The sequence below is a fragment of the Panthera uncia genome, chromosome B1 (assembly GCF_023721935.1).
Source record: "Panthera uncia isolate 11264 chromosome B1, Puncia_PCG_1.0, whole genome shotgun sequence".
Taxonomy (NCBI): domain Eukaryota; kingdom Metazoa; phylum Chordata; class Mammalia; order Carnivora; family Felidae; genus Panthera; species Panthera uncia.
Window position 1 is genome coordinate 170,647,188 of NC_064811.1, and position 26,583 is coordinate 170,673,770.

The 26,583-nt window shown below is 40.8% G+C and overlaps 2 long non-coding RNA genes across 6 annotated transcripts in view; one reads left to right on the forward strand and one right to left on the reverse strand.

Annotated features, from left to right (window-relative positions):
* LOC125923381 (uncharacterized) overlaps nt 1–14,986 on the reverse strand; it is a 58,275-nt gene extending 43,289 nt beyond the window's left edge. Inside the window, exons 1-4 of one of the 3 annotated variants that reach the window (XR_007458015.1) lie at nt 14,844–14,986; nt 13,586–13,715; nt 10,376–10,434; nt 209–377 (exon numbers count right to left, since the gene is read on the reverse strand). This is a non-coding gene — a long non-coding RNA (uncharacterized LOC125923381). The remainder of the gene's footprint in view (nt 1–208; nt 378–10,375; nt 10,435–13,585; nt 13,716–14,843) is intronic. The other 2 variants (XR_007458016.1, XR_007458014.1) reach the window with 2 other exon arrangements.
* Nucleotides 14,987–15,057: 71 nt separating this feature from the next.
* LOC125923380 (uncharacterized) overlaps nt 15,058–26,583 on the forward strand; it is a 54,436-nt gene continuing 42,910 nt past the window's right edge. The window contains exons 1-2 of one of the 3 annotated variants that reach the window (XR_007458012.1): nt 15,058–15,152; nt 22,857–22,932. This is a non-coding gene — a long non-coding RNA (uncharacterized LOC125923380). The remainder of the gene's footprint in view (nt 15,153–22,856; nt 22,933–26,583) is intronic. The other 2 variants (XR_007458013.1, XR_007458011.1) reach the window with 2 other exon arrangements.

Here is a 26,583-nt window from a genome sequence, read left to right on the forward strand (position 1 = left end):
GCTGAGCCAAATGTAATAAAGGAAGAAAGAAACGTTTTTTTTCTCCACTGTGTCATTTTGTTTTGCAACTCTAAGCGTTACTCTGCATGCTATAATTCTCCAGAATGACACTTAATTCTTCAGCTAAAATGCTGTATCAGACATATTTCAAGCTAATTATTTGGCATCATAAGATCGTATTCTGTTCTCTAATAGCTTTGCAACATACTTTTTCATGAGAGCATCAGTGATTTCCACAGATGAAAAAAATGATGAAAGACAAATAACGATGATCTGGGTTGATAATCGGGTTGCCTGGGCTCATTGCTGTGTGGGGCTGAACCTCTGCTTTGGAAAAGTCATTTTATGCCCTGCTGCCAGGGTCCTGGGCTCTCCTGCTAATTAAACAGCCACATTAGTTTCTTTCTCTCTTGTTTTGTTTTTTTTTAAACAAAGTTTATTATTTTTCTATTATGGCAAATTTAGAGAACATAAAACATCAAATATAAGAACCAACAAGTCACTCTTCTCTTCTCCACCTTCCTGCCCTGCCTGGCCCCACCCAAAGTTTATACACCTGTAAATCTTTATTGAGCACTGATGACGAGTCGGGCACCATTCTAGACACTGATATTGTCGACTTTCTGAATACCCATTGCCACTGAGATTAAGATCTGTGAGTAGAATGTCCTGTGATGAATGTGTAGCTAGTGAAGTTTGTCTTTGGTCCTCTGTCCCTTTATCTCTGCCTCAGTTCTTCCATAACTGCCTTCGCTGATTTTCAGAAATTCCCTGCCCAGCACACTAGGACTCTGGGGTCCTTTGGTCTTCTTCATGCTGATGTAAAGCTTGCTTTCAAGAATGGCTCTGAAAGGAGCTCATGACAACCTAAAAAGAATTCATGACTCCTGATACCTTATAGCACTCTAGGGTTTCTGGGCTTCTTGCGCTCAGCAAAGGCAGTTTCAAAATCAAAAGATGAAAGAATGTTTGCCTGTGATAATGCTACATGAGCTAAACAAAACAGAAGTCTTGCTTGGAATTTCTATTAATCTTTGATGTACAAAAGGATGAAAAATTGTTACTCAAGTACAGCTTGGTAAACAAAACCTTGAAAACAATGTAGCCAAGTGGTAAAAATGAAAGCTCATCCTCTTTATTGGTGAAATTTCCAGCACAGAACTGAAGGTGGGTGTGGGCGAAGGTGGGTGTGGGGTAGGCTGGTTCCTACTGCTGTTTAGGGGTGGTGCTGGCCTTGCCTAAATATTTTTCATATTTTCCATGGTAGTTGAAAGAGGAGGGAGCCAGCGGCGTGTGGCAAGGGAAACTGCTAGTAACCCGCTTTCCTGGACGCTGTGCCCGGTCGTCTGACAACATGGAAACCGGCCCAACTTGCCTAACGGATGTCATCTCATCTTGCTGCAGCTGACCTGAAAGGGTGCTCCTTATATAGATCAAGAGCCTTCTTTGGGTATTGGAGTCTTCGGCTGCTCAGAGATCAAAGGGAAGAACCCTTCCTCCAGATTTTGAATATCAAGATTTTTCTCTAAAGAGATTTTTCTTCTATGCTTCTCTGGGCTGCTGTTAATTTGCAAACCAACTGAGTGGGTTAAAAATGTCTTTTGATCACATACCAACATGTGGTCATCAGAACACTGGTGACATTCAACCACAAAAGAAAACCGGGGAGGGAGGGATCTCAAAGTGACCTTGGTGACAAAAGGGACTTCCGCAGTAAAACATGTACCCCAGGCAAGGGTGTCACACAATGAGCAGACTGTGACCAGCTGACATTTCATCAGTGAGTCGCTGCTCAAGTATTTGGAGGGGATGCATTGATCCCACTCTCCTGGAAACCCCCAAAAGCTCTCATAAAATGCCTGCTTTCATTTAGCTCTTGTTAAAACAACTAAAATTCCCTCTCATAATTGTTGGGACATCTCAACAATATAGTCCTTTCTTTCCCAGTTTGCAGCTCAAACAAATATTGTTTCATTTATTTCTTGCGGGTTCCTCAGCCTCATACCAATGTAAACAACTTTTCATGTCCAAAGGCATTTTCCAGGACTCCCTGAGGGTGGCAGTATTGTTCACACGTCGATGGCTAGTATCAGAAATTGGGCACCTGTTAGGGAAATGATTTAAGGAGGATGGATTTACACTATCAAAATGAGCAAAGTATATAATGAGGAATGAGGATTCTTTTGGGCCTACAGTATAACCAATGCCCCCAGAGCCATTCGTTCCAACGTGTACATGAAGTGCAAAAATAAAAGATGAAACTTAAAATGCTCATGTCAACAGAAATAGATGGATAAAAGTGGCAATGGAAATACTATTTCAAATAGGCTCAATTCCAGGTAATTACTTAATACAAACTTACTACCCACAATGCCTCAGGGTCTATGAGTTATCCACAGACAGCTGGCTGGGCAGAGTTAGATGATGTCAATTCACCAGGAATTTTTCAGGAGGAGACAAGCTACTATTGCTCTCATCCAACTTAAGTCTCCAAGAATTTGCAAGTCTTATTAGTAAACACCCTATTGTCCTCTGAGTTAAGTCATTTGAAGGTCATGTAGCAAGACCGCTCTAACAAGATATTTCACACTTACGCTTATGTGAAAAAGCTTCTCAGAATAATCCAAAGTGGAATTGAGCAACTAGAATTGAGTGAAACTCATTGGCAATTTTAAATGAGAAAAAAAATCATTATCCATAGTATTGATTGGAAAGAGGACATCCATTTCTAGGCACAGTCAAAATCGATTACTTCCTGTAATCACTATGCCTGTGATGGTGTTTGGGCACACCTGGAGATGATGTCACAGTGTCACCTAGGAACTTGGTAAATAATTGATACTGGACCCTGAGTGGAAATTTTTAAGGGATACATTGAGTAGCTGAAAGGGCAAAGCTGCCATTTATTTTCTATAAACGGGTCAGGGAGTATAAGGAAAGCCCCTGAATATGGAGAGCTGGGAATATTCAGGTCTTCCCAGAACACTTCAGATTGAGAGTTCCTAGATTTCTAGTTGAGTCACTTCTACCTTTTGTTATATATGGTCATTGGGGTTTTCCAGTTTTTAGGATTCTCACAGAGGAGGCACAGATACTTGTATTTGTATTTAAGTGATGAAAATGAGGCAGCATAACTTTTCCATTCTGCAGTGCTTGATAAAGCAGTGAGTTGCCTGATACTGAGTTACACATCAGTGTCAGCCGTTTACTGAGTCCCTTAAGAACTTCCCTTCCTGGAGGCCACTGGTAATAATTATGGACAAGTCTCTGTAAAGAAGTATCATTTATAGAAAATTTTGAGTTAATAAATAAAATACTTACTGAATGGTTACTAAATTTCAGATACTGTTAGAGGTACTTTACATTTATTACCTTTATTTGTATAAATACATTGTATACATAATTTTACTATATTTATCTATTACATTGAGTCCTCACAACATCCTATGAGGAAGGTACTAACATTGCTTTTTACTTGTTAAGCAATGAGATTGAGGCTCAAAGAAGTTTAGCTTGCCCAAAGCCATTACTAGTAACGGGTAGAGCCAGGATTCAAACTCTATGCTTTCTTCTTAGAGGAGAAAGCAGATAAATTTATGAAACCATTTAATGGGCTTGTGAATTTATTAAATGTTCTTTAATTTAAGATTTTAGTTTGGCAGAGGGTGGTTGGTTAGCTTGGCTATATGTTGATTGTTACCAGACCTCAGATAAAATCCCTTACTTGAAGCCCACCATTTTGAAAATGCATCCCATTGGCTGAAAGGAATCAGATAGCAGAGTGTGATGTGGTGGCATTAAACCAGATTTTGCAGGGATAAAGAGTAGTGTCTTTTTTACTTTAAAGGACAAGGTAGGAAGGTGTACATCTAGAGATAACCAGTTTATTTAATGGCAGTCACCCTAGGGGCTCAACTCTCCAACAGTGAACCCAAAACTTTGCCTGCTCAGTGCCCAGCTGCTGCTTCTGCCATTATTGGGGCACCTATACTTCTCAACAGAGTTTTACCTACTAGATTTCTTCATTCTTCCCACAAATGAGACCTGGAAGATGTGCATGGGCCAACCACAGGCCACATAGTTGGATGGGTTATTCCTTGAAGGAGAGGAATAAGGAAATATGTATCAGCCACCTGACATGTAAGCAAGAAAAGACCCCTTTACTCTTAAAGAAATGCCTTCTGGCTCAGTTAAAGTTAGGTTGCAGCACAGCTCAGTGGACTGAACTCCCTGAGCGCTGTCATCCCTGTGGTGTCCAGTGATTACTGGCCTGCCATCCACCCTTCAAGGGTCAATCTTGAAATCAATGTTGGTGCTAAGCCAATGGAGATTCCAACTAGTTTCTATAGTTAGATTTAGTTATTTTGCAGTAATGGTGGAATTGGAGGACGCTCACTCAAAATCATTGCTCAGTCTAGGCATGGATTATGCAATTTTAAGCAAGCAGGGGCAAGGAGTAGGGAGGAAATCAGATTTTAATGGGGCTTCAGAGAGTAGGGATAATCTGCAACAGGGTTCTGATACTACAACTATTTCTGGCATCACAAGTGTGCACATGCTGTACCAGGAAATTAATACTATAAATATAATTAAAAAATAAAGGACATAAATTGGCATTTCTTAGCATAGCCCTTGATAGGAAATACCTGGGAAATTTACTACAAATTCAAATCTGTGAGTGACACCTGTTGAATCAGAGCTCTAATCCCTTAGCGAAAAGGCAGAAATTAGGAGAGCTGATTGGTGATGTAAATGGAGCAATGGTTCTCGAAATGTAGTTCTCAGACCAACAGCATGAGTACCACCAGGGAACTTACTGGATATACAAATTCTTGAGTCCTACCCTAGACCTACTGATCAGAAATGGATTGGGCCCAGCAAGCTGTGTTTAACAAGACTTCCTGGTGATTCTGCTATGTGTAAAGTTTGGGAACCACTGGAAAAGACAGTTCTCTACGGGCCTATAATGACACAAATTAGCTGTTGAGCCCAAAATATGTGGGAGTGGGGCTCTGAGGTCTGTATTTTTAGTGTGTTTCCCTGGTGATTCTGCTGTATACTTGCTTGAGAGCAATTGCTCTAGAAGAACAAAAGTTTTCTTTTCTTTTTGTCTTTTGCCAAGGTACTTCCATTATCTCCAAGGCTAAGAACCAGATTATTCTTCTAGTTACTAAAAGCCCACCTACCTGGGCAAAGGGCAGGGTAGAAACATCGTTCTGTATGTCCTTTAGAATCTTGGTGTAGATACATGTAAATGTGCATACGTGTATGTAAATATTTAAAGTAATGATCAACCTCTGCCCAAGAGACTATTACTGTACTATGTCTAAAAATTAACCAATTCCCCCTTCATTTTAATGCACTGCCTGAAATTTTACAAATTAGAGATGTATTTAGATTAATAAGCATTTTTTTAAAAATTCAGAGATGAAAGTAAAAGATTTCACAAAAATAGAAAAACAAACCCTAAAATGTGTATAGAACCACAAAAGACTCTGAATAGACAAAGTATTCTTGAGAAAGAAGAACAAAGCTGGAGGCTTCATGTTCCTTGATTTCAAACTATATTACAAAGCTATAGTAACTAAAGCAGTAAGGTATTGGCTTAAAAAAATAGACACATAGATCAGTGGAACAGAATAGAGAGCCCAGAAATAATTCCACGCATATATGGCCAATTAACTTACAACAAAGGAGTCAAGAATACACAATTGGGAAAGGATAGTCTCTTCAATAAATAGTGTTGGGAAAACTGGACAGTCACCTGCAAAGGAATGGAACTCGACCCCTATCTTCCACCATACACAAAATTTACCCTGAGTAGATTAAATACCTGACTGTAAGACCTGAAGCCATAAAACTCCTAGAAGAAAACAAAGGTACTACTTTCCTTGACACAGGTTTCAGCGATGATTTTTTGAATCTGACATCAAAAGCAAAAAGCAACAAAAGCAAAAATAAACAAACAAGTGGGACTACATCAAACTATAAAGCTTCTGCCCAGCAAAGGAAACCAACAAAATGAAAAGGTAACTTACTGAATGGGAGAAAGTATTTGCAAATCATATTCCAGTGGGAGAGTAATATCCAAAATATATAAATAATTCATACAACTCAATAGCAAAATCCAAAACAATCCGATTAAAAGTTGGGCAGAATGAGGTGCCTAGGTGGCTCAGTGGGCTGAGTGTCCCATTCTTGATTTCAGCTCAGGTCATGATCCCGGGGGCATGGGATCAAGCCCCACCTTGAGTGTGCTGAGTGTGGAGCCTGCTTAAGTTTCCCTCTCTCTCTCCCTCTGTCCCTCTCCCCCACTCGTATGTGCTCTCTCTTTCTCTAAAAAAAAAAAAAAAAAAATTGGGCAAAACATCTGAATGGACATTTTCCAAAGAAGTCATACATATGGCCAACAGGTACATCAAAAGGTACTCAGCATCACTAATCATCAGGGAAGTGCACATCAAAACCACAATGAGATATCACTTCACACCTGTCAGAATGGCTGGTATCAAAAATATAAGAAATAAGAAATGTTGGCAAGGATGCGGAGAAAAGGAACACTTGAGCATTGTTGGTGGGAATGTAAATTGGTGCAACCGCTATGGAAAACAGTATAGAAGTTCCTCAAAAAATTAAAAACAGAATTACCATATGATCCAGCAACTCTACTTCTGGGTATTTATTCAAAGAAAGTGAAAACACTAACTTGAAAAGATATACGCATACTCATGGTCATCACAGCATTATTTACATTATTATCCATATTCTAAGATATGGAAACAACCTAAGTGTCCACTGATGGATGAATGAATCAAGAAATTGTGACATACATACACACACACATATACACACATATACACCACATACATATATAATAATAGTATTTGGCCATAAAAAGAATGAGGTTTTGCCATTTGTGACAACATGGATGAAACGAGAACATTATGCTAAGTGAAATAGGTCGGACAGAGAAAAACAAATACCATATGATCTCTCTTATAAGTGGAGCAAGCTCATGGGAACAGAGAACAGATTTGTGGTTGCCAGAGGCAGGGTAGGAGGGGTGGGAGAAACGGGTGAACTGTTTTTGTTTTTGTTTAAATAAACTACATTTTTTAAAAGGAAAGTATATGTATAAATTGGTGTTAATATTAGAAGAACTTTTAGAGATCACCAATCTTGAATATTTCTTGTTATGATGGTACCTGTTTCGTATTTTAGTACCTTTTCTCCAAATGACATTCATACATGCAAATAAGTTTCTCCTGGATGCAAAGGTAGGCGCTGCCCACTACCCCTTGCAATTCTATGCAGGAAGGTGTAGAAATTGTCTACCACGATGAGCCAATTCTACCATATATCAGCTCCAAGAGAGTATCGTTGGAAGCCAATAGGCCTTTGTTATAGCTCTTTGGCTTGAATAAATAGTCCTATTTCATGGGGCTAATTTCTTAAGAACCTCAGGGGACAGTATTACCATCTCTTTAAGTGAGGGTATAGCATGTCTCTCAGGTATCATTTGGTGTATTTTGACCGAACAAGCCATTTTCCTCATAATCACCTGAGATACCAGGTATAATCATCATGGCTGGTCACCACCCAGACTGCCAGCAAGATTAAACTCACTTTCTAATGCACCCTGTTCATTGCCAAGAAGGGGAAGAGAGCATTCTGCCTCCCTATAGAAATGACACGATATTCAGCTCAAGCATGAAAATTATGGAGCTTCTGGCAAGTTCTGAGGTTCAGATTTGGTCTGGTAGGCCCAGACATTTACATAAACCAAGGTCATGGCTGCTGCTAGAGCAGCCTCTGTTGGGTGAGGCACAGACTACTTCCGATGAATTGTGCTTGAAAAACATGATAGAGTCTACTGCTGTTTTTCACTCTCCATGTTTCCCCCACTCTTTGTTCTCTTCTGCCTCAAACTAGGTCCTCTTTCTTACCAAGATCCATGCTTCCCACCGAACCTCAGAATCCTACCACCAGCACTAGCTCTGTCCCTGTCAGCCTGCTTCAGGAGACCTGTCTCCTACCTTGTTCCATCACATCTTTCTCAGGCAATCCAGATTGGTCATCCAGGGGCAGATGTTTTCTTACCAGGATGCAGTGGAAGTACAGCCGTGTGTTTAGTAACTGACGCTTGGTTCCGTGAAAAGCATACATGCTCCCTTTTTGTGCTCTAAACAAAGCCCTATATAAATAAGTACACCTTAATCATTTTGGATTGCTACCTTCTCTTGCTGCTTCCCCATTTTCTAGTCTAGTGCCTCTTGATGAACAGCTTTTAAGGAAGTTGATGCTTTTAGGTACCCACAGGCTTATAGAGAGCAATCAGAGTGTTGGGTAGAAAGCAACCTTCCAGAGGTAGAAACTCAGAAAGAGTAATGCTCTTCAGGTTGTGCTGTTCTCGTATACTTTCCTATGATTATGAATCTGATCTGACGTGACCTCATGGGCAGAAAGATCCTTATCTGTTTGGATATTATGTTAAATCATTCCTTGAATAAACATTGACGTTTACATAGCATTCTCTTTGGGAAAATCCCAAGGAATGTGAGTTTGGAAGCCCCAAAACATGACATTGAGTATAGGAAATGTAACTTCTTGAGATTAGATAAAATGTTAGTGATTTTGCTGTGAGACTCACTCTCCAGAATAATCAAAGATGGCTAGAAACTACTGGTGATTTATTCCCCACTGTTATGCTCTAAATAGGCTTGGTAACTAATTTCAAGAAAAACAGAAGAAACATATCTGTTTCTGAAGCTGAAGGTCTTGTTCACTTCTGACTTGACCTGCTTTCCCCAGACCCAGACAACACCAACACCAGTTACACTGAAAGGGATCCTAGTCTCCTGGGCAGGGCTTATTGCAGTGGCCTTGGGATCTGAGCCTGCCATTCTTGGCTCCTTTCAATCAAATTAATTGTACTCTGCAGGAATGGGAGTTAACAGTCAACAAATTATTTTCTAAGAAGTTGTGGGGACATTACATTGAGATATTGCATGCCTTGCAGAGGTGCTGAGACTATGACAGCTTAAAGCTGTTGGAATAGGATCATATCAGGCTATCCCAGATGGGCCTGGCCTTCTTTCTCATGTAATTGGACCTCATCAAACATGTCAAGCAGATACAGTTGGAGGGCTGATGTTTTCTCCTGGAAATGGGTGGTTCTAAAGGTGACTCCCCTCAGGAAAATCTCTCCCCTGAGAATTTTGTCCCCTTTAAATGCACATGGCTTTTCCATCCAAATGACAGGGAAACCACATAAAAATCCATCCACCATAGGTATTGGTACGGTGATTCCTCATTCTTTCAAGCTTATCTCCCTTCACTCTACTGTTCACTGTCATCCTCTTTGCCCATAGCTCTTCTGGATTCTCCTCTCATTTTGACTTTAAATCTTGGTTTCTACTTTTCATGTGGCTGCTTGATTTTGGTACCTCTCTGCTTGTTGTTTCTGTTGTTGTTTTCCCAAAAATATTCTAAATTGGAAATTGATTCCCTCTTCGGTCAAGACTTCAAAACTTTTCTCATCTGTTCCATGTGCTGAAACTATGGATAAGAAGCTCCCTAATCTCTTCTCACTTGCCTGCAGGGAGGTTGGGTTGATTAGTGTTTTTATTTTTAGTCCCTTAGAATGCACAGGGCATATCCATGAGTATGGCCCCGGAGAATCATATGTCATCTGGTGGCTCTAAAATTCCTCTGACTTTATCACTCCCATTTTCTGACTGTTTTGCTACCCCTTGCTCATTGGCTTTCTGGTTCTCTCTGATTATTGTGGCTTTGTGTCTTGGCTCTACCATCTTCTTTCTTTAAAAAAACAAAACAAAAAACCCTGCAACCTAGGACTTTGCGCACTTAAAAAAAATATATGTGCCAGCTCTGAGAGTGGTCATCTTTGAGATTATTCCACCTTGGCTGTGGGCCTCACTAGCTTTTCCTAGCTTCACTGGTTACATGCATGTTGGGCCATGTTGAGAGTACAGTAGTGTTGATCCCTTTTCTGTAAGTTCAGCTTTCAAGTAATTGAAGGCAATGATCTCCCTGCCCGTAGGCTAACCAATTGTCGTTCATGTGACCTTAGCATTTAGTCTCTTTACCAAAAGATTTATCAAAAAGTTGAGACCTCCTCTGCTGGATACACTCCAGTTCATTCATACCCTTCATGGCATGTGGTTCTCAGAACAAAACAAATCAGCATGATATTGAGGGTACCATCATACCCTTTGTTCCATGAATTAATGTATTCCTTCAACAGAGCCTAAGTTCATACTTGAAATTCTGGCATCTCTCTCACAACGCTAATATTAATGTTTAATACTTGGTTAGTGAAAATCCAGATCCTGTCTATACTGTTCAGACATACCTTATCCTTCCTATAACTGGACACTTCTCATCCTTTGAAATTCTTCTAAAGTCTTCATTCTAAAATAAATACGTAAGTAAATAAACAAATAAATAAATAAGCAACCTACTACCAAGTACAATACAATGCTTTTCAGACTATGCTCCAGTTGAACCTGGAATTGTCCAGACTATGCTTCTAAAATTAATTCATGTGCTTGCTTATCAATTCACAGAACAAATTAATTGATAGACTTTTCTCAAGATGTAACATATTTTTTTAACACATTTGCATCTTATGCTACCTGTCTAATAGTGCTCCACCGTGCACGTAAAATTGTTAAATTAGCTTTTTTTTTAAAAAAAATTCTAGCTACTTTCCCCTTAAAACGATTTCAAGAAGCTGTCATTTTAATGTATTAGGCATCCCTCCCCTTTCCATGTAGTTCACACATCTGATCAAAATGGTACCATTTGTTATTAATTAAACTATTGAAAAGACCTCCCCAATGCAAACAAAATGCATTAGCTTGTACTCTTTTGGTAAGGTCATTCAGTGAGTGGGAGTTTGCCCTCAGACTCTCTCTAGACATTTCTATTTCTTCTACAAGGATATCATGAGACCTTGTGCAAGGCTTTCTTGCAATTCAGATTCATCTGAAGCATTTATTTCATCAACTAATCTAGTCTGTGTGTGTGTGTGTGTGTGTGTGTGTGTGTGTGTGAGAGAGAGAGAGAGAGAGAGAGAGAGCGAGCGAGAGAGAGAGAGAGAGAGAGAGAGAAATCAGTTGGGCATGATTTGTTCTTGATGGGTCCCGTGGGATCTTCTAGTATTCTCCACATCCCCTTGTATGTGCTCACAACTCAACCTGTTAATATTCTACCCCAGAAATTTGCCTAGATTTCATGTCAAGCTCACTAGTCCATAAATGACAAGCTCCATCTGCATCTGTTTTTAGATAAGCAGGAACATATTTATCCAGTCTCCATAATTCCACAAAGTACTACAAATTCTTAAGGAACACACACCACAATATGTGTTTTTTACACTCAGGGAACCAGACCACTTCAAAGATGCCCGGTGCTGCTTTATTATACCTTACTCATCTATCAATATTTATCCTACCCTTTCCAGAATAAAAATCAAGCTTGCTGATGACGTAGTCTAATGTAAAATCCAAATTGAGCTCCTTTCTATCTTACCATCATCTGTTAATACTACATCAGGAGACCAGGCAGCTGGTAAATAAATTTGTTAATCTATTTACTTTTAATATAACAAAAAACGTTTGTTTGCTCTCTTAGCATGCTCGACATTTTTCAGCTCTTTGAAAGTTTTCAGTATTTTAACATCATTTTTAGAGATTCAAACCAATTCCTTCTCTCTTTTTCCTCTGTATGGTATCTCCCGCTGACCCTTCTCTTTTGCCCTTGCCTCCTGAAATGTGACTTTCTAGTGACTTCACTATTGAAGGACATTGGTCTCTTTAGCTCTGCCCTCTCTTTGTTTCTTATTGGGATCACTTGTAATTTTATTACCAGAATACAACTTAAAAAAAATCTGCCCTCTCTTATGAATCATCTTCATGCTTTCTATATCAGGTATGAATTATGGTGGAAGAAGTTGCTTAGAACTTTCTTCTTCATTCAGCTTGTTTTCCCACATGCATGGGAAGGAGGTTGGTTAGGAAGCACATATTCTTCCACACACAAAAATTTTATTTTATTATTTTTTTATTATTGATTTTTTAAAATGTTTATTTATTTTGGAGAGAGAGACAGAGCATGAGCGGGGGAAGGGCAGAGAGCGAGGGAGACACAGAATCCGAAGCAGGCTCCAGGCTCTGAGTTGTCAGCACAGAGCCTGATGCGGAGCTCAGACTCACAAACTGCAAGCTCATGACCTGAGCTGAAGTTGGATGCTTAACCGACTGAGCCACCCAGGTGCACCCCACACAAAAATTTTTTAAAAAATAGTAGACATGGGGCGGAAAAGGCCTCCCATAAATTGATTAATTGATTAAAAATAACTAAGTTTGGTTTTAAAGAAAGTCTTTTGAAAACATCAGATTTCAGTAGCCACCTGATCCCATGATGTTAGTCCCTGGCCTGTCCCAACCTGCTGCCATAGTAACAGCCTGCTCCCTCCTGACTACTTTGTCTCAAGAACATTGTGTTTCTTCTGATTCCCGCTCCAGTTCCTTATTAGGACTGCAGCCAATTCCTGAAGTACCTTTATGCAATTCTTGAAATTTCCTTTCCGAACTGGACCTACCTCTCAACACCTCTCACACTGACCCCAAGGATTTGCTTTGTTTACAAGTCAGACATGCATGTGACAGAACTGTTGGTGGCCCACAGTCCTGCTCCCTGCCCCATCACAATCTTTATATATTGACATCACTCTAGATTTGTCTGTAGTTTACTATGATCAAAGATGGTGAATGTTCATTCCTATATTAGCCTGCTTCAGGCTTTTTAATGAGTTCTTAGAATATGCATGCAGAAAGAGGGAACATTTTCTCTTCTCTGAAATCAATATAAAATCAATTTTGGAAAGAATTTTAAAAGAAATCCATGACTATATTCAGATTCTAAACATTAGACAGGATTTATAATTTCAAACTGAAAAACATTTTGAAATGTGAAGTGTATACTTGGCTACGTGAAAAAGAATGTAGTAAAATAATACAAAATTCCTTATTCAATTGATAAAAGATTAAATATAAAGTTTGGGTGAAATTCTGGTCTTCTTGCTGAAAATGTCTATCAGCAAGATGGAGTGCCAAGTCTCATTTAAATGTCCCAGAAATTATACTTATATTTAAAATTTTCAAAACAACCCATTATTTCCATTTTAGAGGGGAGGAAAGTGTAGTTGGGGGAAGTAATTGGAATGAAGTTTTTCAGCTAGGAACTTCCAGAACTAGAAAGTAGGTGACCAGCTATCCCAGTCTGCTGCGATTGCCCTGGATTTAGCACCAAAATCCTGGATCCTGAAAAAGCCCTCCCTCGGTTCCATGCAAACCAGGGCAGTTGGGTCACCCTACTAGTGAGGCCAAATTTGTAAACTTCTGAAGCCTGGGTTTTTTTCCTTTAATTGCCCAGACTTTATTGGCTCTTTTGAGTTCTGCAATATTCACTTCAGTTGAATTTTAAAATATTGATAATCATCTGCTGGAAACAGAAACAGAGGCTTCAAGGTCTACCAGTGAATTTTAAGACTTCTTACTTTTGACACACCAGGACTTTTTCATAGCTCATTACTTTCTTCTTTGTCCAGCCTCTATACTGACACAGCTTGCTTTCTTGGTAAGAGCTTGTTTGAATTTAACTCACAAATACAGCAAAAGCATTGCATCCTGAAAAGAGGCAAAATTCATAGTGTTAATTCTCACTTCTAAGTTTCTAAGTATCTTAGCAGCATTTCTTTGGTGAAATCAGGGTTTGATTAGAGGAATTTTTTTTTGTTGTTATAAAAGAAATAAATCATGAGAATGTAATGTACTGCACGATGACTATTGTCAATGATACCGTATTGTGTATTTGAAAATTCCTAAGAGGTAGATATTTAAAGTTCTCATCACAAGAAAAAAAAATTTTGTTACTATGTATGGTGACAGAAGTTAACTGGAGGATTTAAAAAATTTCTCAGTGTGCGTTTTGACATTTCATTTCATTAACTCAACATGAAAGGCAGGAGGAAGCTTTTCCTAATTAGATTCATAAATCGTAAACCAGAATTAGTATCACTACAAAATCTTAATGAATTCCGAAGAAAATGCCGCATTTCCAAGTACAAGATAAGAATTTTCCATTTCAATGAGGGAAAAATAAAAGTTAAGTTAAGGGGGTGTGGCGGTCACGTGCAGAAAGCAGCTTGGGGCTCCTGTTAAATCTTCCCAGCTCATTGTAGCCGGTAGTGAGCGTCTCCATCTTTGCTTGGCATGGGGACGTTCAGATTTAGTAACACGAGCTGTTATTTGATTCGGTGTCAGGCTTCGCATCACACGCTGGAGCCTCCTAGCTGGGTTTATCCCTCCAAAATGCCACCATGTCCTGTGTTTGCTGCTCAAACCCCACAGCATGCCACCGAGAATCAGGACCATCTCAGAGGGTAATTAAAAAGATGATTTCTTGGGCGCCCGGGTGGCTCGATCCGTTTAGTGTCCCACTTTGGCTCAGGTCATGATCTCAGGGTTTGTGGGTTCGAGCCCTGCGGCTCTGTGCCGCCAGCTCGGAGCCTGGAGCCTGCTTCGGATTCTGTCTCTCTCTCTCTCTCTCTCTCTCTCTCAAAAATAAATCAACATAAAAAAAAGATTATTTCTTGTGCAGAATAACTTCATAGCTCCGCCTCTCTCCCACCTGCGGTTGCTGGAGAGGGGAAATGCTTCCAGGAGGTTGCAGGAGTCCGGCATCTCTGGGAAGAACGTTTTAAAGATAACGTTTAAAGAACGTTTGAGGACGTTGAGTTCTCAATCCGTCCTTACCGGATGGATGCTTGTGTTTGCTGGGAACTGGACTAGAGCGGTGAACAAACGCAGCGGTCCCCCCTTGTGGAGGGTTTTAGCTTGGTTTTGCTTTGCACGGTTTCAGTTCCCGGGAGGGCCAACCTCCCTCCAGAAGCAGATGCCCCTCCTTTTGACGCAGTAGCGTCATAACGTCAAGAGCCGCGGAAGGCTACGTCACAGTGGTTACGTCACAGTGCCTAGGTCACAGTGCCTACCGCGTTCACGTCGCTTCCTCTCATCGTGGGGGCATTTTATCGTCTGACGACAAACACCACGGCAACAAGTAGGGTGAGTGCCGCATAGGACGATATTTTGAGAGAGACCACATTCATATAACTTTTATTCTAGAGCATTATTGTAATTGTTCTATTTTGTTATTAGTTACTGTTAATAGCTTACTGTGCCTAACTTATAAATTAAGCTTCACTGGGCACCTGGGTGGCTCAGTGGGTTGAGCATCCGACTTCATCTCGGGTCATGATCTCACGGTCTGTGGGTTCGAGCCCCACGTCCGGCCCTGTGCTGACAGCTCAGAGCCTGGAGCCTGCTTCCGATTCTGTGTCTCCCTCTCTCTGCCCCTCCCCCACCCGTGCTCTCTCTCAAAAATAAATAAACATTTAAAAGAAAAGAAAAAAAAAAAAAGAAGGCGGTAGTGCTTTGGGAAACTATAGGCAACACAAGACAAGATCAGAAAAGAGGGCTGGCAGTGATAAGAGATTGGAAAAGGGGTTAAGTGGTTTTCTGGTGCCCGGACCAGCTCTAGCCAGCCTTGAGCAGACGCTGGGTGTGAGATCACAGGGAAGACTGCTGTCCTGGGCCGTCCTCTCTTCGGTGGGCACTGCACACAGCATGTTCCGTACATCTGTCAGCTGCCCAGGATTTGTTCCTTCCCCCACTGAACTGAGAAATGAGTTTTAGGGTCAGATTCCCCAGGCAAAAATTCATTAACCTCGTCCAGTGGCTGATTACAGTTTTTTCAGTCTTCATCCCCCTGAGCAAGAATACCTACGGTTTGTTCAGCTGTCACTCTCTATTCTTCTGCCCTAACGTGCTCCCAGCATGGGTTTCTCGATCCTTTGTCTTAGTGCCTTGTCTGAAGTTACATTAACTGCATGGGCATTCTGCAAAGCCTGGAGCCAGGAGTTCGTCTCCCAGGAAGGTTCCTCTCACAGACTTCACATTAGGGAAGCCAAGATAAGGGCTTGGTGCATGAATGACAATGATACATTGCCTTTTTCCCTTACCTGAGAAGACAGAGCCACTGGGATAGAGATGGGGAGGGTGGTGATAAACTATTAAGCTTTTTGAGATATTTTGAAGTAAGAAACATGTGCAATGTGCATTAATTTGCATCCTACTGGTACTGAATGCTTATTTATTTATTTATTTATTTTGAAAGAGAGAGGAAGGGAAGACGGAGGGAGAGAGAGAGAGACAGAGAGAGAGAGAGAAAGAGAGAGAGAATCCCAAGCAGACTCCGAGCTGTCGTTGTAGAGCCCCACATAGGGCTCGATCTCACGAACTGTGAGCCGAGATCAAGAGTTGGATGCTTAACCAACTGAGCCACCCGGGCACCCCTGAATGCTTTTCACATAGGCATTCTCTGTGTACATTTCAAGAAGGTGACAGAAACAGTTAAAAGTTGACCCCATTACCTTCTTGAACTATGACAGGAATGCAAATCCCACATTCACAAGTTTTGTCAACAGGGTTATGTTAATCCGTTCAGATGATCTAAGGAGATTGATTTCCCATTACTCCTATAAAACAATGTCACATTAACTGGGCTCATCAGAAGGGAGGGAGTCTGACCGTATTTCTATTTGGGTGTCTGAGTTACCAAGGGAGACAACACCACCATCAGAATGCAAAATGCTTCCAATCTTAAAACATTTAAAAATAAAGCAAGGACATATGGAAGCAACCGCAGGACTTGTGCTCAGACTCTGAATCGGTGCAGAGCATGGGGTGTCCGGAGTTAGGCGCCTCCTGGAGCCTCTGCCCGGCTACCCTCTGTTCTCCACTGCAGTGATTCCCGCTGAAGGCAAGGAGAGGTGGGAGGACTCTCCTCTCCTCTCCTCTCCTCTCCTCTCCTCTCCTCTCCTCTCCTCTCCTCGTAGGATGGCAAAGGCTGAACATCTTATCATTTAGACATAGAATAGCTGTAATTAAACAATAAAAAAATTTGTTGAATCCCACTATTCTAACCCAACAATTGCTTTTCTTTCTTCAAGTTTAATCCATAGCTTTATTCATAAGAGACTCTTAAAAAATGAGAACAAACTGAGGGCTGTTGGGGAGTGGGAGGGAGGGGAGGATGGGTGATGGGTATTGAAGAGGGCATCTTTTGGGATGAGCACTGGGTGTTGTATGAAAACCAGTTTGACAATAAATTTCATATATTTAAAAAAAATCCATAGCTTTATTCCCATATGGACAATTTTTTAATGTTGTTGCCATATTGCATATGCAATTGCAGGGCCTGCTTTTAGGAGAGGAAAACTTCAGTGACATTTATTTCAGGGCCATTTTCCCTGTTGTTCCAAAGGCTTTCTGTTTATCATGTTTAATGATTGAATAATACTCCATTGACTGGATGCTTCATAATTTATAGACCAATTCCCTTGTTGTTGGACATTTAGGAAGGCTATTGTTTTTGGCAGACATATGCTGCTGCAGAATTCCCAGCTGCGTGGGCTGAGATGGAAAAGGAAAGATCATTCCAGGGCAAGCCAAGATTGGATGCTGGGGAGCGTGTGGACAAGATGCCAAAATTGAGTCCATGGAGCAGAAGTAGAGCTGGGAATGGATCAGGATTAGAGTCCAGGCTAATACGAAAGAGCTTATTCCTCCACTCCTTCTTGTTTTACTTGTTTGTTCCCTTTTATCTCCATTCCCCGATCCTATTCCTTCTATTCTTCTATAAGTAACCGTTCAAAAGTGTTTTCCAGAAGCAGCTATCCAGAGAGGAATTACTTGTAATTCCAGTGAGGATCACTGGGGCAGGATTTCTGCTGGGCTCCTGCCAGCATGTGAGGCAAGGGTTGGAAGATCATGGGGAAAACCCTGGTCAGAGGTTCAGGGTGGAAAAGACTGCTTGATGCTCGAATTTGCTTGTGCATGGATGAACGATACAGTCTTTAAAGTCAGTTTCTCATTAGCTAAGGTAAGTTCAGCTACAGTAATAGAAGACGTCAAACGTTTAGTGACCAAAGGACAAGTGGTTTATTTCTTTGTCTCCTAACAGCACATGGCTGGTATTCAGGTCGGTGGGATGGCACTTCTTCATGCAGTCGTTCTGGTTCTGATCTCCTCAACATGTGCCTTCTAGAGTCTCCCCGAGTATCTCCATACTTGCCCACAAGAAGGGCAAAGAGAATGAAGGAGCATGAATGGGAAGTCATATGAGCCTGGTCTGCAAGTAAGGACATCACATCCATTCACATTCCATTGTAGAGAACAGAGCCATGCGGGTAATGTGATCTAGCTGTAAGGGTGCCTGGGAAATGTGATCCCAAAGAAAAAGAGCAAATTTGGGGGCAATTAGTGATATCTGTACAACCAGTAAGTAGTACATGTAACATTTTGGCCTGCCATCTGCCATTCTCCTTTGCCTTACTTCTTAATTGGTTCAGAAGTTTTGCAAACAAGGGCACTATTTGAGAACCCCTGAAAGTCTCCCCTAACGAAATTGTTTTGGCAGGTCGCTGGTTTTCCTGATACGAGTATACTCTCTCGGTGATATCTGTGGGAGTGGAGGAGGGGGGTGGGGAAAGTACAAGAGAAAGAGAGGTAGAAAATACTTCTGCGTGGTGGGGTATATATAAAAGTCCTAAGGTCACACCCGCTGTGGGGCCACTTTCACTCTTCTTAACGGTACAACTTTATCATTATGGACACCTCGTAAGCAGACATTTCAAGTGCATGGGCCAGCATATGTTCCTTAGCTGGTCATTTTAAACTTTCCTACAGCTTTATATGCCTCGCATTCATTTATTGAATCAACATTTAGTGGGTTCCTGAAACAGCTTCTATTCTAGTGCCACTAGTATATAGAAAACATCAAAAGATATCAAAGTTTTAGAGTAAGATGAACTTGAAATCCTCAGAATTAAAGATAAACCATGAGTTATACCTTGCTTTTAGGATAGGAGAAGTGATTTAAAAAAATGATAAAATAAAATTTGATTAAAAAACCCCCCAAAGAGTTCTTGAGTTCTAAAAATAGGTTAGGCAATGGAATGGATAAAGAGTGAATACTTGCTTCTCAAAAACGATCTCACTAATGGTGAGCCAGAGGGATACAGTCAGGTGGGGCGTGCTCCGTGAGTTCAAGAAGGTGTTTGCCAGTAGCAGTCTTTACGAGGCCAGGAAGAGAAAAATCTGTTTCCTGTATTTCTCCGATCTGTGCCAACCTGCTTCCTTGCCATAGCCCTGTTCTGAATTCTAAGCCCCTCATGCCTATCATGTGGCAGTAAGTAGACCCCCTGAGCTCAAAGTTGGCGGCTCCATTTGGACTGTGTCACCTCACAGCCCACTAGCTTTTAGGAGTTCTGGGGTATGAACAGGAGTCCTCGCAAGGGCCACTTCTCATGAGGTACCTACTGTGTGCCAGTCACTGGGTACCATATTATATGTGCCATATTATATTCGGTAGTTCCCATAGCGCTACTATTTTTTCCACATTGCCTACTAGTAAAACTCAGGCTTCAGTTATTGAGCTTCCCTGAGGTCACAAGGTGAATCAAGAGCAGCAGCCAGGGCCATTAATACCTGAACTTGAGCATAAACCATTATACTATGCTGCCTTTCCTTTGAGCCACAAAGCATGCCTAAGCACCACATTCTCAAGTTATAACATGCACACTCTTAAGATTCTTTTTCTTTGAATAAAAATGCTGTCTTCATTAAAAGAAAAAAAATCCTCCTCTCCATGTCCCTAAAACTGAAACAAAATCATTTACACAAGTATCTTCTGAGGTAACTTGTTGCCCCAAATGTTTAAGATAAAAAGGTGTGCTATTTGGGGTGCCTGGGTGGCTCAAGTTGGTTTAGCGTCCGACTTCAGCTCAGGTCATGATCTTGTGGGCCCTGTGTTGGGCTGTGTGCTGACAGCTCAGAGCCTGGAGCCTGCTTGGGATTCTGTGTCTCCCTATCTCTCTTCCCCTCCCCCACTCACTTTCTGTCTCGCTGTCTCTAAAATAAATAAACACTAAAAAAAAAAAGGTGTGAGATTTAAGTAAGACACTTAAATTTTTAACACTAGAAAATGGGGCCACCTACCTCATAGAGGTCTTTTCCATCTTAAACAAGAGGATGTGTAAGGAAATTTCTGTAAACTAAACAATGAAACACAAATGATTATTGCAATTGTTATATCGACAAGTCTGGAAACATATGAATGTGTTAGGAAATATTTTATGATAAAAAACAAGTACTTTGATGAGGAAATGCTTCCGAAAACCTTATGGGTCCTCCCCAGTTTTCCCCCAATCAATATTTTATGGTAAAAAAACAAGTACTTTGGTGAGGAAATGCTTCCAAAAACCTTACAGGTCCTCCCCAGTTTTTTCGCAGCCACTCAATCTATGCATTTATGCATTGGTAACCTTTTTGAGAGAGTTCCTCATCCACCCTCTCTCAACTGAGCCTCTGGGATTATGTACAATCCAACAGGAGAGTGAATTTCAGTAGACAACCAGTGATAAGATTTTGTGGTTTTGGTTCGAAGACTCTTCTAGAGGCATGGAATATTAACTCTCTGCAAATGAAAAGCTGTTAATTGGTTGGCAGGGAATTAGACTGGTCTTATTTTTCATCAAGGCTTAACTCCTGTAACTGCCCGTATTGTACTCTTAGACTAAAATAGATCACTGTATTAAAATAAATAACCTCCTCTTATTATCTAAAGTGTTTTAGGTCAGTAATTTTAAATGAAATACCTGTCATTTTAAAAGTTCAAGAACTCTTTAGGTCTCGGGAAGGATTTGTGGATCATAGTCTGAAAAGGTGAAACGGAAGCCATTCGTTAAATGTCATCATTAACCAAACAATCTTGATGAGTATTTAGATCTACTGAGGGAAATGTATGCAGGTTTCCCTCAGAAATAAAATAACTGAACATTGTTAGAAACAACCGTGAGGTTGAGAAATCACAGTTCTGTCTATCTCCAAATCCTTCCAGGCTCCTGTACCTAAACACAAATAAGAAGTGACAGTTTCTTCTTAAAGAGAACAAACTGCATTCTTTAGTCTGGCCTTGAAGTTACAGTTAACGGCAAAAGGAAGAGCCGAATCTGTAACTAGTGATGCGTTTCCAGGGCTCTTAGTTTCCTGTCTTCCTTTGCAAATCAGTTTCCAAAAGGAGGTGTCTGCCTTGCTTCCCACTTTCTTTTGCTGGGTATTCGCGTGTGAGATGTTGTTGTGGTATCAGTCATACCTCAGTCTCCAGCCAATTCAGCAGTGTTCCCATGGAGACTGTTGACTGAGCAGAGTGTGAACTGAATCAGCCACTCATGCCCAGAGCTCACTGTGCTCCTGTTGATGGTCTAATACCAAGCCCAGCAGCAACATGATTGGTGCCATCGTTAGTTTTCTAAGCCCCTTGGCCAGCAAGGCATTCTAGTCAACATTTTACTGACTGCCTGCAATACTGTAATGGCCCCTCACTGGGTTCCCTGATTCCATTCCTGCCCCTCTACGATCTATTTTCTACTCAGCGGCCCGAATGATCCTTCAGAACTCCAGCAATGTAAAATGGTGTGCATTTGCTGTGGAAATGGCATGGCGGCTTCTCAACAAAATTTAAAAATAGAATTGCCATATGAAAATCACATATGGTCGTATTATTCCTAGGAGGCTTTTCTGAGCCACTGTATCTAAAACAGCACCCTCTGTTCTCTTACCCTAGGTTTGTTTTCCTTCACAGTACTTACTACTCCCTGGTAGTATTTTGTACGTGTCTGTCTGTCAATTTTTGTCTATCTCTCTAGCTAGAATGTTCGCTTAATGAGTTCGAGGATGTTGTCTGTTCTGTTTATCACTGTATCTATAGTGCCTGGTCCCTATATTATTGAAAGAATGATGAATGAAAGAATAAATGAATGAGTGAACCAGTGCTACAGAGAGGGTACAGAAAAGGTATTGGAGGGTCCAAAGCAGAGGGCAGATGACTGTGTCCAGGCATCAGTAGGAGTGGCCAGGTGGGTATGGTCTCTTGCACAATGAGGTCAGCACGCCCCCCCACCCCCCTGCACTTGATGGAGCTTCAGGCCATGCTGCTGCCTGGGGAGACTGAGGAAGAGGACTATTATCACCTTCTCTAGTTGCCTACATTGCCTGACATTCTTCAGTTACCACTTTCCCGTTTCCATTTCTCATCCGGATCTCTGCCTCTCAACTCGGGTTTCAAAGAATTAACATCTGAGCCTGCCATCTACAAGTTTTTGACAAAGGCAGGCCCAGTGACTTAGAGGGGATGCAGGCATCATCACCTCCAGCAGACGTGCCGGCCACTTTAATGAATTTTGTTCAGAAAAAGTATTTCCATCTCTTCTCCCTGCTTTAGGCTCCAGTGTTTGATAAAATGTTTGCCTCTTCTCCTGCTTGAACTCTTGAGGGCCAAGCGTGTTCTTAATTTAAACCTTAACCTTAGCTTTGACTCTTCCCTTCACCCTCCCAGGCCTCAGTGACTCTTTATGTGCGGCTGGATTATTTTTTAATGCCTGTTTAATACTCCAGAGCTATTCGTATAGTAATAGTCACTATCACCTAGAGTAATCTGCCCGAATCCACACCAGAACAGCTGTGATGACCTGTCAACTTTCCCGGGGGTCACTGTAACTTTGTTTTGGTTATGACATGGGATCGGAGCCTGGGAGTCCTCACCGGGATCCAGGCTGATATCCAGCCCAGATACATTTGCACTTGGAAAGCTGATCACACACATATGGCTGAGTGGTGTTTTTTTTTTTTTTTTTTTTTTTCCCTCAGATGTTTTCGTTTCATCCGTTAAAGCTGAAATCGAGTCTGGGATGCATTTTTGAGGCTCTTACCAAGATGTCGTAAGGTGAGTTATCAGACGTATCGATTAGAAATCCATAAAAGTCTGTTTCTAAACTTGAGGTTGTCAGGGCCCATTTTGGTTCGAACTGGTATGGCTTCCTGGAGGAAAAGATGTTTCAGGCGAGAGCAGAGGAGAAGTAGGTCTCCTCTGAGCAGAGGGTGGGGGAGGAGGGTGGGCAGTGGAGTGGAGAGAAGACCGGGTGCACTTGGGAAGCTGCGGACAGCTCAGCAGCCCTTCCCCTGGGTAGGTTTTGTGGGCAAGAGCTGAGAGGGGAGCACAGAGAGCAGGCCATGGCGGGCTTGGGGGCTCATGTGAAGGGTTCAGAATTGTTCTCTGAAGGAGGTGGGGAATGGCAGAAGTATTTAAAGCTAAAGAGAAGACAACTGTTTTTATCAAAAAGAATCCTTGTTGGGGCGCTTAGCTGGCTCAGTCTGAGGAGCCTGTGACTGACTCTTGATCTCGGGGTTGTGAGTTCGAGCCCCACGTTGGGTGCAGAGATTACTTCAAAATAAAATAAAAAAAAAAATCTTCCTTTTGCTGCTGAATGAACTTCTTTTTGCTGCAGGGGAGATTTGAAGGCGGGCAGGAAGCAAAAGATGAACGTAGCTTGAATAAAAATATGGAAATTACGTTAAGGAAAGTGGAGATATGTTTTTAATAGACTTTATCTTATTTATTAATCATTATCTTTTAAATAGACTTTATTTTTGAAAACAGTTTTAGGTTTACAAAAAGATGGTCCAGAGTTCCATACACCAGCTCTCCCTGCCCCCCACCCCCCCTTCATGTGTATACAGTTTCCCTTTTTATTAACATCTTACCCTTAGTGTGGTACATTTGTTACAATGGATAAGCTTATTGATAAATGATTATTACCTAAATTCTGTTGTTTGCATTAGGGTTTTTTCTTCGTGTCGTACGGTTCTATGGGTTTTGACAGATGCATAATATGCATTTACCACTGAAATATTATACAGAATAGTTTCACTGCCCTAAATATCCCCTGTGCTCCACCTACTCATCCCTCTTCCCCCTAAAACTGTGGAAGCCAATGATCTGTATATTGTCTTACAGTCTGCCTTTCCAGAATGTAATACAGTTGGACTCACACAGCACATACAACTTTTTCAGCTGGCTTCTTTCACATAGCAGCGTGCACTTAAGGTTCCCCCGTGTCTTTTTCTAGCTTGATAGTGCCTTTTTTATTTTTTAAATCACTGAACATTGCATTGTATGGATGTACCACAGTTTATGTATTCACATACTGAAGGACATCTTGGTTACTTCTAATTTTTGCAATTATGAATAGAGTGGCTATAAATATACATGTGTGGGTATTTGTGTGACATAAGTTCTCAGTTCTTTTGAGTAAATACAAGTAGTGTGATTGCCGGATTGTATCGTATGTTTAATTTTGTAAGAGACTAGCAAACTGTCATCCAAAGTGGCTATACCATTTTGCGTTTCCACCAGCAATGAATAAGAGTCCTTGTTCCTCCAAATCTTTGCCAGCATTTGGTGCTCTCAGTGTCTTGGATTTTAGCCATTCTAATAGGTGCGTGGTAGTATTTCATTGTGTCAGTTTGAAATTTCCTAATGATATGTGATATTGAAAATCTTTTCATATGCTTATTTAACATCTGTGGCTCTTCTTTGGTGAGATATCTGTTCATATACTTTGCCCATTTTAAAATGAGGTTTTTTTTTTTATTGTCGTTTTAAAAATTCTTTCTATTGTGGGTTCTAGTACTTCACTAGATGTGTGTTTTACAAAGGTTCTTTCCCAGACTAGATTGTATCTTCATTCTCCCGATAGTGTCTTTTACAGAGCAGGTTTTTTTTTTTTTTATTTTAATGAAGTCCAGCTTGTCATTTTTTTCTTTAATGGGTTATGCTTTTGGTGCTGTATGTAAAAGGTCATCATCAGACCCAAAGTCAACTAGATTTTCTCCTACATTCTAGGCGTTTCGCAGTTTTGTGTTTTACATTTAGGTCATGTACCCACTTCCAGTTAATTTTTTATGAAAGATATAAGGGCTTGTCTATATTAATTTTCTCGTGTATGGATGTCCAGTCGTTTCGGCACTATTGGTTCAAAAGGCAATTCTTTTTGTATTGAATTGCATTTGCTCCTCGTTGACTATATTTGTGCAGGCGTATTTCTGGACTCTCTCTTCCGTTTCACTGATACTTTTGTCTGTTCTTTCACCAACATCATACTGTCTTGATCACTGTAGTTTTACAATAAGTTGGGTAATGTCAGTCCTCTGACTTTGTTCTTTTCCTTCAATACGGTGTTGGCTAATCTGGGTCTTTTGACTTTCTATACAAACTTCAGTCAGTTTGTCAATATCCACAAAATAACTTTCTGGGATTTTCACTGATATTGCATCGAATCTACAGACCAACTTGGGAAGAACTGGTATCTCAAGAATATTTAGTTTTCCTATCCACAAACATGAACTATCTCTTCATTTCTTTATTTTTTTTCTTCCAAATTTTTATCTAAATTCCAATTAGTTAACATACAGTGTAATATTGGTTTCAGGAGTAGAATTTAGTGATTCCTCACTTACATATAATATATCCTAACAAGTGCCCTCCTTAATGCCCATCACCCGCGTCACCTCCATCAACCGTCAATTTGTTCTCTGTCTTTAAGAGTCTCTTGTAATTTGGGGCACCTGGGTGGTTCAGTTGATTAAATATCTGAGTCTTGATTTCGTCTCGGGTCATAATCTTACAGTTCCTGGGTTCAAGCCCTACATCGAGCTCTGCACTGACAGTGTGGAGATGCTTTGGATTCTCTCTCTCTCTTCCTCTGTCTCTGCCCCTCCCCCACTCACATTCTTTCAAAGTAAAAAAATGAACTTAAAAAAAGAGTCTTTTGTGGTTTGCCTCCCTCTCTGTTTTTATCTTATTTTATTTTCCCTCCCTTCCGCTATGTTCTTCTGTTTTCTTTCTTTCCTTTTTTTTTTTTAAAGATATGCTGTCTTTTTAAAAAGTGTTTATTTTTGAGAGAGAGAGCGAGCACAAGCATGGGAAGGGGTAGAGAGAGAGGGAGACAGAGGATCCAAAGCAGGCTCCAGGCTGACAGCACAGAGCCCAATGCAGAGGTCAAACTCACAAACCATGACATCATAACCTGAGCCAAAGTCAAATGCTTAACAGACTGAACCACCCATCTGTGTTTTTTCTCTTAAATTCCACATATAAGTGAAATCATACGGTATTCGTCTTTCTCAACTGACTCATTTAGCAGAATACATTCTACTTCCACCCACGTCACAAATGGCAAGATGTCATTCTTTTTGATGATGGAATAATATTCCATTGTATTTATATATGACATCTTCTGTATCCATTCATCAGTGATGGACATTTGGGCTCTTTCCATACTTTGGCTATTGTTGATAGTGCTGCTATAAACATGGGGGGTGCATGTGCCTCTTCGAATCAGTATTTTTGTATCCTTTGGGTAAATATCTAATAGTGCAATTGCTGCATTGTAGGGTAGTTCTACTTTAAAAGTTTTGAGGAACCTCCATACTGTTTTCCAGAGTGGCTGCACCAGCTTGCATTCCCACCAACAGCGTGAGAGGAGAAGTTCTCTTTTCTCCTTATCCTTGCCAACACTTGTTGTTCCCTGAATTG